Genomic DNA, 12,454 nt, shown 5'->3' with positions numbered 1-12,454 from the left:
TGGGTAATCCTGCTTAAACTACGTCCAATTGTTTCCGCATAAACCAAGTGTGTGTGAGTGGTGATAAAAAGGAGTTATTATGAAAGTAATGATATGACCATGTTTGGTGACTAGGCATATAGGGTGAAGCCGAATGGTTCAGCCCTCGACATATATATTGATATCTGTAACCTGTTCTTCAAAAGTAATTCTTTAACTTGATGCATATTCATGATCAAACCACCATGATGAGTTCCACCAAAGATGCATATTATTGTTATGCTTCACTTTCATTGTTCATGTCATGAGCTGTTCGCGAGTACATTCGAAGTACTCATTGGCTTGCCACTGGTTATGTTATTGACCGGACATGGAAGGACCGGAGTTTGGAGATGAGTATGTCTTCAGAGACGCCCCTGCGAACTAGGACGCTTCCAAGTCAGAAAGTCTGTCGGTGTAGGCTTGATGGCATGGGCACCCGCTTAGCCCCTATGATTTCCACTTCTAGTTGTATTTGAGTGATTTGTCCTTAGGCCCTGCTTTGTGAACCTGACCATTTGGTCTTGTGTTGTAATAATCGGTACTTGGATGTAAGACTCTCTTATTCGGTATCTGGGTTCGGTGAGCATTGATCTCTGGGATCACTGAGCACGGCGATCTCGACTCGTAAGTCAGGGTCCCCACAGAGCTGGTATGAGAGCCATCCTGACTATAGGAAGCCCTAGGTAGCATGGATGATAGCTGCGAAGATTAGTGCACATAGACCTTAACCTGAGATTCTGCACCCACTAAAAACTTTCTAACCCTCTCCTCTACATCTTGTAGATGGCCGTTGTACCTGAGATGCTTCTGGAGACGGGCTTTCCGCTGCTTTTGAGTGATAGCCTCGAGAAGTGTCAAGTACGCCGCACGCTCATCTTTCTCTATCACGAGCACTGGGTCAACGCCGACACCAAGGAATATCACGTGGACGTGATAGTGAAGGCTAACGACTACCCGACTAGCTGGTTCTTTGAAGGACCACGGATGGAGGATCTGATGTTGGCAGCAGAGACCGCACCATGAGAGCCGCTCGTGTGACTACGCGACATCCTACCCGAGATGGATGACGAGCCAGCTACTCGTCACCTACCCTTTGTTAAGGATGGGATGGACGGAAGTTGGACACTCAACCCATCCTCTGAGGACGGGACGCCACTGAGGTTTCAGACCTACTTCAGTCTCTCCTCCGACACTTTGACGCACCTTTTGATCAAGGAGTCAACTAGGATTCGCCAAGAGCTGCACCAAGTCAAGGATCTTCTTCGGACAGAGAAGATGAAGAACCGCAAGGTGAAGAAGGAAGGAGCACCCGTAGGACCACCTGGATTTGCTTTCCGAGGAGGAATACCACCGCTTCAGGCCACTCCTCTTCAGAGTCGTTGCCTGACTACGGAAGAGTACACCGAACTCTTCGCCACCTCGCCAACCAAGAGACGCCGTGATGGTCCGCTTCCTTCTCCTACTACTTCAAATAAGGGAAGCACTAATGAAGATGAAGGTGAAGATGGAGATGAAGACGAAGACCCCGCAGAATCCGCTTATGAGACCGCGCAGTCGGACGCTTAGCTTTAGGAGCATAGGCAATTAGGATGTACCCTCGAGCGTAGGAGTTCTTGTAACAGTTTGTGTGAACCACGAGTGTTGTGTAAGCATGTTGGATGCAAGTCGCATTCTGCCTTAGGCAGCTTGTGAGCGACTACATCGCTTTTTTTTAATCTAGTGCAGTAGCTCTTTCAAAACCACTGGCTTCAAATTTTCACACTAGCACAACACCAGACCCCCTCTTTACTAGAGCATCATCCCTTATGATTTCAGCCAGTTCGGCAAATTGACCTGTCTACTCCCCTGACAGGATGGTGAATGCAACTCGCAACAGCACCTTCGACAACCCCGGCTCTGCCTCTTCAGGTCAACAGTAGGGAACCGGAGGGGAAGCTAAAGCTGGAGATCACCACGAGCAGCAAGATGATGTTCCACCGCAACCGCCTCCTCCTGAAAGCTTGACTATGGCTCAGTTCCTTCAAGCTCTTCGAGAGGAGCATCAAGACAACAATGCCGCTATTCAGCAGCTGGCTCAAACCTTGGTGAACAACCCACCGCAGAACGGGAATGGCAATGGTCGCTCTACTCTCTCTGAGTTCATGCGAACTACACCACCCATATTCTCGGAGACGACTGAACCATTGGATGCCGATGACTGGATCCGTACTATCGAAGAACTCCTCGCGCTGGTCAAGTGCACTGATGATCATGAGAAAGTCCTCTCTGTTTCTCACTGTCTCGGTGGCACGGCCAGAGCTTGGTGGGATGGATTTCAGATCATGCGAGCAGGGCAAGTCATCACTTGGGCTGTGTTCAAACATGTATTCCACGCTGCTCACATTCCTCCCAGAATGATGACCATTAAGAAGCAAGAATTCCGAGCCTTAAGGCAAGGCAGTGGATCCGTTAAGGAGTATTTGCATAAGTTCAACCTCGTGTCAAGGTACGCGCTGGAGGACGTCAACACTAAGGCCGCCAAAGTGGAACGCTTTATGGAAGGACTACATCATTCACTCCAGTACCAACTGGTTGTTTGCGAATGCCGGACCTTTAGCGATCTAGTTAATAAGGCCCTTATGTTGGAAGACAAGCATCATGGCAGTCCGTAAGCGCAAGCTAATGGGTAATGGAGGACCAAGTAACATGAAGCCACGCCCATGGCAGTCCGCTCCAGCAAGACCTAACTATCAGCAGCAGCAGTACAAGTATCCAACATTTCGCTAGAACTACGAGCCTCGGCAGCAAGTTAACACCAAGCCAGCAAACAATCCGCCGAACAACGGTGGAGTCAAGACCAATCTTCCAATGCAAGTTACCTGTTTCGGATGTGGACAAACAGGGCACTATTCCAGGCAGTGCCCCAACAAGAAGCCCGATGCTCCGCGGCCCAGTGCGCCAAATCCAGGCCAAGGAGCACCAGGCAGGAATCAGGCTCCCCGCAATCAGCAGTATCACGGCAAGGGGCAAATTAATCATATTTCCGCAGAAGAGGCACAGGAAGACCCGGACTGCATTCTGGGTACGTTCCTCGTCAACTCTACCCCAGCAACAATATTGTTTGATAATGGTGCTTCACATTCTTTTGTTATGCAAAGGTTTGCGGAAAAATGTGGTTTAAAACCTACCTTGCTTCGTGGGCATATGGAAATTCAAACCCCAGGAGTAGTATTGAGGACCAACCTAGGGTGTAGGAAGGTCGGGATAGTTATCAATGGGACGAGCTTCTCAGCGGACCTCATTGTGCTTAAGCCGCAAGGCCTAGAAGTAATTTTCAGCATGAACTGGTTGGCCAAACATCAAAGAATCTTGGACTGCACCAACAGGGCCATTACCATGACAAGCGACCAAGGGGTCAAAGTCAATTATGTCTCTGAGCCAGTACCCGCTCGAGTGCCACGGGTTAACAGCCTGTCAGAGGTAGAACTCGATCAAGTGCGAATAGTCTGTGAGTACCCGGACGTCTTTCCTGATGAGCTACCGGGAATGCCTCCTGACCGAGACATCGAGTTCATCATTGAGCTCATGCCCGGATCAAGGCCTATCTATAAGAAGCCTTACAGGATGGGATCCGAAGAGCTAGCAGAGTTGAGGAAGCAGCTGGATGAGCAACTCAGGAAAGGGTTTATTCGTCCGAGTGCGTCACCTTGGAGATCACTTGTTCTTTTCATGTCCAAGAAGGATGGGAATATCAGACTCTGTGTCAATTACCGTTCTCTCAATGAGGTCACGATTAATAACAAGTACCCACTCCCCAAGATTTAAGACTTGTTCGATCAGCTAAATGGAGCTAAGGTATTCTCCAAGATCGACCTCCGATGTGGATATTACCAACTGAAGATCCGACCCGAGGACATACCCAAGACTGCGTTCATGACCCCATACAGTATGTATGAATGCACTGTCATGTCTTTTAGGTTGACTAATGCCCCAGCTTACTTCATGTACCTCATGAGCAAGGTCTTCATGGAATACTTGGACAAGTTTGTTGTCGTATTCATTGATGACATATTAATCTTTTCCAAGTCCGAAGAAGAGCATGAGCAACACTTGAGGTTAGTATTGGAGAAGCTTCGAGAGCACCAACTTTATGCCAAGTTCAGCAAGTGCCAATTCTGGGTGAACGAAGTTGGATTCTTGGGTCATACCATGACAGCAAGTGGATTGGCAGTTGATCCCTCCAAGATTACTACGGTAACCAACTGGGAATCGCCAGTTGATGTGAAGGAAGTCATGAGCTTCCTCGGACTCGTGGGATATTACCGCAAGTTCGTAGAAGGATTCTCCCGCATCGCTCGACCCATGACTCGGATCTTGAAGAAAGGCAAGAAGTTCGAATGGACGCCGGAGTGTGAAGCGAGCTTCCAAGAATTGAAGAAGAGATTAACCACCGCCCCAGTATTGGCCACTCCAGATATCAACAAGGAGTTTGTGATATATTGTGATGCCTCCAGGACCGGACTCGGTGGGGTTCTAATGCAGGATGGCAGAGTTGTGGCGTATATGTCACGGCAACTACGCCCGCATGAGGAGAACTATGCCACCCATGATCTCGAGTTGGCAGAGTAGTGCATGCCCTGAAGACATGGCGACATTACCTTCTGGGGAAGCGATGTGAAATATACACTGACCACAAAAGTCTAAAGTATATCTTCACCCAAAGGGAATTGAATATGAGGCAACGAAGATGGTTAGAGTTAATCAAAGACTACGACCTCAACATTCAATATCACCCCGGTAAGGCCAATGTAGTGGTTGATCCCTTTAGCCGGAAGACCAGCACCTTGAACGTCATGCTCAAGGAAAGGCAACCCGCCTTATATGAAGAATTGGAGAACTTTGGGTTGGAGCTAGTGGAATCAGGATTCCTAGATAACCTCGAAGTCAAACCAACGCTGGTGGATGACATCAAGGAGGCCCAAAAGGGCCATAAGAGCATTGAAGGCATCAGGAAGAAGATTCAAGAAGGCAAGGCCCCAGGATTCTCGGTGGATGAACAAGGAGTGGTGCGGTTTGGGAAACGTTTATGCGTACCCAACAAGGCTGAACTCAAGGACTTGATCCTACAAGAAGCACATGATACACCCTACTCTATTCACCCCGGTGGTACCAAGATGTATCAAGATCTCCGAGAAAGATTCTGGTGGCATGGAATGAAGAGGGAAATAGCGTCTTATGTTGATAAGTGCGACGTGTGCCAACAAGTCAAGCCTGAGCATCAGCGACCTGCAGGATTCCTACAACCTCTCAAAGTGCCAGAATGGAAGTGGGACAAGATAGGCATGGACTTTGTTACCGGCTTACCGAGGTCTAGCAGAGGCCATGACTCTATATGGGTTATTGTCGACCATTTGACCAAAGTGGCCCATTTCATTCCTGTCAACACCACTTATGATGGGAACAAGTTGGCTAGTCTGTATATTGAGCGTATTGTAAGCCTTCATGGAGTTCCCAAGGAGATTGCATTTGACCGAGACACGCAGTTCACCTCAAGATTTTCGAAAAAGTTCCAAGAAGGCCTCGGAACCAAGCTCTCTTTCAGCACCGCTTTCCAACCGCAAACGGGGGGACAAACAAAAAGAGTGAATCAGATACTCGAAGATATGCTCCGTGCTTGTGTCTTGGAGCATGGTGCCAAATGGGAAGACTGTCTGCCGTTCGGTGAGTTTTCGTACAACAACAACTACCAGTCCAGTCTCCAGATGGCCCCCTTTCGAAGTGTTGTACGGACGAAAGTGCCGCACCCTGCTCAACTGGTCCGAAACTGGAGAAGGACTGATTTTTGGGCCGGAATTTTGGCACAAGGTAGAAGAGAAGGTGCAACTTGTCCGAGAGAATCTAAAGGCAGCCAAGTCGCGACAAAAGAGCTATGCGGATTCTTGCCGTAGGGATGTGGAGTTCATTCCCGGAGATCTCGTGTACCTCTGTGTCACTCCTCTCAAGGGAACCAAGTGTTTCCACGTTAAAGGGAAACTCGCTCCAAGGTTCATTGGACCTTTTAAGATCACGGCAAGGCGTGGAGAAGTTGCTTATCAGTTGGAGCTACCTCCGGAACTTTCGGGTGTGCACAACGTCTTCCACGTGTCACAACTTCGGAATTGTCTTCAAGCGCCAAATTTTCCTGAGCTTTACAAGGACATTGACCATCAGGCCATTGACCTTCAGCCTGATCTCACCTACCGCGAGAAGCCGATCCGCATTCTGGATGAAGCTGAGCGTTGCACCACAAGCCGCACCATCAAGTATTTCAAGGTTCAATGGAGCAACCACACCGAAGCACAAGCAACATGGGAGCATGAAGACTATCTCCGATCTGAGTTTCTGGACCTTTTAGCACCTAGCCTAGGAATCTCGGGGACAAGATTCTTGTAAGGGGGATTGGTCTGTCACACCCTGTTTTTACTACCACATTCTCTGTATTGTGAAAATCTGAGCTTGTTAAAACTTTTTCAAAACTAATGATGTGAGTGCCATGATTTTCATTGTATGCTTGTGTGTGTGATCTTGAGATGATAAAAACCCCATTTCACAACATTGAATTGTTTCTAAAAACCTTTACTTGTTTCTGATCAAGGTAAAAACCCTACTTTGAGTTGCACCACATGCTTTTGATGTCAAGCAATGTTGCTACCTAAAGTTGGTGATCTGATTTTAACTTGTCTTTATATTCCAAAACCACAAAAATAATTATTTTTATAATTATTTCCCTAATATAATTGCATGTCCATTGTGAGGCCACAATTGGTATTCCTACATGGAAAAATACTTTTCTGCCATAGAAAAATCTGATTAAATTTGGAGATGATTAGAAGGACATATATTTTCCATACATAAGATTTTAAACCCGATTTTATATTATAATTATTTGGATAAAACTCTGGAAACCATTTATGTCTTTTTTGACCTTTTGAAATATTTCCAAAGGAAATATTCTCAATAAAATCCTAGAAAATTCCAGTGGTATCCCTAAGCCATATTTGGTGTCCACATAAAGTTTTACCTTGATCCAAGGTAATTAAGGACCCGAAATAACCCTAAACCCCCTTCTATCTAGATTGAAGTTGGAGAAAATCTACATAGCAAAGTTTGTCCAATGATGTTGAAACTTTGCAGGAGTGCCTAATACCTCAAATTAATGTTCCACACCAAAAATGGGATTTGTGGGACTTAGTTTGCCCACACTCTCTTTGGAAGGGACAGATGTGGTCAAATTGAAGTGTTTTCAATTTTACAAAGCTAAACTTGTCCAATGGAGCTCAAACTTGGTGAAACCCCATGTTTTAGCAGCAAACCCAAACCTGTTAAGTTGCAGCACCTGTGGTGGGGTGCAACCCCCTCAAACCACTGTCGAGCACCTTCTGACAGATGGGAAAAGCCACCTTAGCCACAGCTAAACCCAACCCCTTTGCACCAAACTCATAGATTAGGTGGCCAGTATCTGTATCTAACCCCAGTCAACTGGCCCCTCACTGGTTCAAAGTGGAAAGGCCAAAAACTCCAATTTAGGCTTCAGTTCAAGGCTGACAGCACTAGTATTTCTTGTCTCCCATGACCAGCGGAAGCTCCCACGAGACCCAAACGGCTAGCCACACTCCCAGCCAGTGCCAGGAGCACACCAGCATGCCCTGGTATGCCAAAACTGCGCTCTGGGCGCGCTACAGGAAGCCACCCAGGTCAGGGCGACGCTATCTGCCAGTTCCAGCCACCCCCGAGGTGTCCAACCTCTTCCCCGACAACCCCTCCGCGTTGAGCAACCCTCAGGGCCCCTCCTTCCCCGCGATAGAGCTCGTGTGACGCGTTCCCGCGCGCACCAGAACCGACCAAGGTTGCGCGGCAACAGATGCTCGACTCCTCCCTCTCTCCCTCTGCAATAGCTGGTTTTGGCAGTCCAAAACCATGTCCTGAGACCGTGGTTTCGACCCCAGCCCCTCTCTGCAGCCCCATGCGCGCCACAGTGAGTCACCGGCGCTCCCGAATCGGCTCACCGTCGCGGGCCTATTTATAGCCCTCCCCTTCGCTCCAGCACCCCTCAGATAGCTTCACCACGACCACTAGCACCTCCCTAGCCACCCCAGCAAACCAGCAGAGCCCCGGTGCTGGAGATCGACCGAGGCCCCTCCGCCTCGGAGCTCCGGTTGATCTCCGGCTACACGACGGCTCTTGCGCCCCTCAACCCACCAAATTGATCCCCTCAACCCCAAGAAGCTTTCCCCCAACTCGCCCGAGCATTTCCGTGCCCCTAGCCACCTCCTTGACCACCTCCCGAAACTCCTCCGCCGTAGCCCCCTCTCACCAGCGAACCCCTGCCTCTCCGACATTGTTCCGACCACCAGCAGGTAGGCTACGTTATGGAAAACCCATTCATGTCCTTTTGGGGGCTTCAGAACGTCGGCAGCCTCACCGATGTGCTCCTCCTCCTCTCTAGCTAGAGGTAGGAGACGACCCCGACAGGTGTGCCCCACCTGTCGGTGGCCCAGCCTCCTCCCCCGAGCTGCCCGCAGCCGCTGACCACAGGGCCCCGCATGTCAGGTTCAAATATTTTTCATGAGAATTTCAGGCAAATATTTTTCAAAATGACAACTTAGATTTATCAGTAATAAAGAACTTTTTTAAAATAACTTTGTGATTTGTTTCTGTGTGAGCAATTTCTTATTTGTTCTTTTATCGATGATAGAAAGTCCGTGTGATGAGGGAATAGGAGCGGAAGACCTCGAAGACCCCGGATACCTAGCTGACCAAGGCAAGCATCCCTTTGACCATGACTGAGCATATTTGTATTGCTTGTTAAGATAGCAAGTATTTCCGTTGCATATGATCATAAGTGTTGGTAAAGCACTAAGGTGATTTTTACCGATGGCTCCTCCGGAGCACATGCATTGAACTTGATCCTACCTCTTTTTGAGGATCACACTATTATCATGATGACAAGTAATACTAGAGTACATAGCATGAGCATGTTGTTGGTTCAAACAAATATTTATAAAAACCCCGTCGGGTGCCACTAACGCCCGGGGGTGATGATGAGTTAGGTGGCCACTTTTGGTGAAGTGGTGCACCCGGTATTTGTGTGAGTATGGTTTCGGAAATGGGATTAGATTTACGATGTGTCGACCGTCCCAACCTTACCAGTATGACCACGTTACCCCTTATGGGATGGGGCTATGTCGATTACTCTGGTCAATGCTAGCAAAGAGCCACATTACTAGTGGCGGGAGTGATGTGTCGTCACTCTCGTGATGGGGTCATGCCAGGTAGGACGACTATGCCATTTTTATGACTTCCAGGCACACCGTTGGTCCCCACATGGTCGATAATGTCCAGAGTCGATGTTCCTAAGACGTACAACATGTGGGCTGGGTACCAATCGAGTGGACCTCTTTATCTAGTATCGTCAGGGGAAAGGCATTGATCGGGTACTTACCTCGGGTATGTTATATACCGCGAGTCGTGGATAACACGGAAGTTTCCCGGATCTTGTCGGTCCAGCATACTACCTCTGCATAGTGTAAAACTATTCGAATAGCCGTGTCCACGGTTGAGGATAGTTGGGTAATCCTGCTTAAACTACGTCCAGTTGTTTCCACATAAACCAAGTGTGTGTGAGTGGTGATAAAAAGGGGTTATTATGAAAGTAATGATATGACCAAGTTTGGTGACTTGGCATATAGGGTGAACCCAGATGGTTCAGCCCTCGACAGATATATTGATATCTGTAACCTGTTCTTCAAAAGTAATTGTTTAACTTGATGCATATTCATGATCAAACAACCATGATGAGTTCCACCAAAGATGCATATTATTGTTATTCTTCACTTTCATTGTTCATGTCATGGGCTATTTGCGAGTACATTCAAAGTACTCATTGGCTTGCCACTAGTTATGTTATTGACCAGACATGGAAGGACCGGAGTTTGGAGATGAGTATGTCTTCAGAGACGCCCCTGCAAACAAGGACGCTTCCAAGTCATAATGCCTGTCGGTGTAGGCTTGATGGCATGGGCACCCGCTTAGCCCCTATGATTTCCGCTTCTAGTTGTATTTGAGTGATTTGGCCTTAGGCCCTGCTTTGTGAACCTGACCATTTGGTCTTGTGTTGTAATAATCGGTATTTGGATGTAAGACTCTATTATTCGGCATCCGTGTTCGGTGAGCATTGATCGTTGGGATCACTGAGCACGGCGATCTCGACTCATAAGTCGTGGTCCCCACAAATATATTCATGTGAATAGACTTTACTCGTAATCTTGGCGGCTCACATGCAACCCAAGCTTGGCCTTCCAAGGCAAAAACGCCATCTTCAAATGTCCTCTTGAGCTTCTGCTCTATTCATTAATGACATCACTCGCCCCAGGAGTGATCTTGATGGCCTCATTCCAACATCTCGTTTGGCATATCCGTTTAACCCTAAAATCAAGCCACCATCAACTCTAAGATTTATTGCGCCTCCTCGATCCCGCGCTTGCCGTTTCCATTTCAGCTTCGGCCTTTAAATATCGAAAGGGATACCCTTTTACCTTTACCTTTCTCCCCTCTTCTTCTTCCACCTCGAGCACGTACCTTCATCGCGGTGCCGCCGTGTGACCCATCATCAGGCGATCTAATCCAGGAGCTCCTTGTCACACGACTTCTCCTCTGGACCACGGGTCTTCTTCGCCATCATCGACACCATCAAGTAAGCTCTTTGTCTTGTCCCAGATTTGTCTAGGTAGTCCAGTGTAGTTCAATAGAGTTCATGGGGGTTCATCTCGTGTTCGTCACCATCGTAGATCTGCCTAGTTTCTTGATGAAACTTCTTCGAGTGATAGGTTGAGGTAGACGTAGGGATCCGATTCCCTCCATAACGTTTCCTAGATGCTTCGTGAGACCCATTTGATAAACAACTGTTGCTGCTCCATATTTTACTGTCATCTAGGACTATTAAGTTTCTCTCTCGTGAACCATTGTTAGATCCATATTTTTGTGCACTTTGGTAGAAAGTTGTTTGTCCCATACTTAGTGGAATCTGAAATCATGGTTCCTCCATAAACCAGTTTCACATGCATACCGCCTTCTTTGATATAGTTGTAACTCGCCATCTTGGTAAGCCGCCTTTACGTTAAGGTGACTTGAATATTATAGACTACTTTATTATTTCTCTCTCGAGTCCCTTGCTTCTTCAAAAAAGTCTGTTCATCGAGATAACCCGCCAACGTATTTGTGCATCACTTTTCCTTCCTGAACCTATCAATATATGAAAGCCATCCAAATGTGATTGGCTGCCATCAGAAATTGGTGACATCGCCCTTCACCGATGTGTATCCGTAGGAGTCTTGTCTCCTAAGGAAATGGTTGGATGGAGAGCCGCCGCTGAAGAAGTATGACCACAACCCGCCGAAGGAGAAATTGTGGTCTTCACCGATCACCTTGAACAAGGTTTTTCTTCCCTTGGATCAAAATTCTTTTGAGACGCCCTGCACTTCTTCAATCTTCATCCTCAAGACCTGGGCCCCAACTCAATTAGCAACTTATGCCAATTTCAAGACTTCTGCGAAGCATACATGGAAATGGAGCCTAATGTTCCCTTGTTTAGGGAATTTTTCTATTTGAACCGCCACACAGAATGGGCTGATGGTCCCATCTTAGAACTTGGCGGGGTCACAATCCAAAGGCGTCGAGAAAGTGGCTTTCCTGCTGTCACCCTGCCCAGTCACCCCAAGGGTTGGGGAAAGACTTGGTTTAATTGCAAGAATACTGCACATGCTAATGAAAATCCCCTACCATGGTTTAGAGAGGAGCGCCTTCTGATGGACTTCCAACTTCCCGGCTCCCTGACTTCGAAAGAACAAGCCACTCTTACTTTTGTCAGGCCGAAACTTAGGGCTTTGAACGCCAACGGCTTAACCGGAGTTGGCTTGATCCGAAGCTGGGTGGAGTGGCGCATTATACCCTTAAGCCGCCGGGATGGATTGATGTACAAATATGATGGTGACTTAAAAAAATGCACAACGTTTCTGCAACGTTATACTTGATTTTGATGAAGTTAATAGCATTACGAAGAAGCAATGTGGCGAGCCCAAAGATATCTATTCCAGAACCAGACTAAAGCCATTCTGTATCCAGAACCGGCTCATGAGGTAAATATCTTTAACCATCACTCATCTTGCTTATTTTTTACATCTTTGAGGACTTTCTTTATTATCCATATTTGCGTAGAAAAAATTGCCCTTCTGGAAGCGGAGATTAGCAAAACCGACCGTCAAGAAGGTCAAAGCCGCCCAGAAGAAGAAAAAGAAGAACAAAGCAGCTGTTGGCGAGTCATCTGTTATGGGCGAGTCACAGGCCATCAAAAACCAATATTAGGTAAATGTTTCATCTATCCCTTTATTTTGATGTGTATTGTACTAAGCATTTTGTT

The sequence above is a fragment of the Hordeum vulgare genome, chromosome 7H (assembly GCF_904849725.1).
Source record: "Hordeum vulgare subsp. vulgare chromosome 7H, MorexV3_pseudomolecules_assembly, whole genome shotgun sequence".
Classification (NCBI taxonomy): domain Eukaryota; kingdom Viridiplantae; phylum Streptophyta; class Magnoliopsida; order Poales; family Poaceae; genus Hordeum; species Hordeum vulgare.
This window is presented reverse-complemented; position numbering follows the sequence as displayed.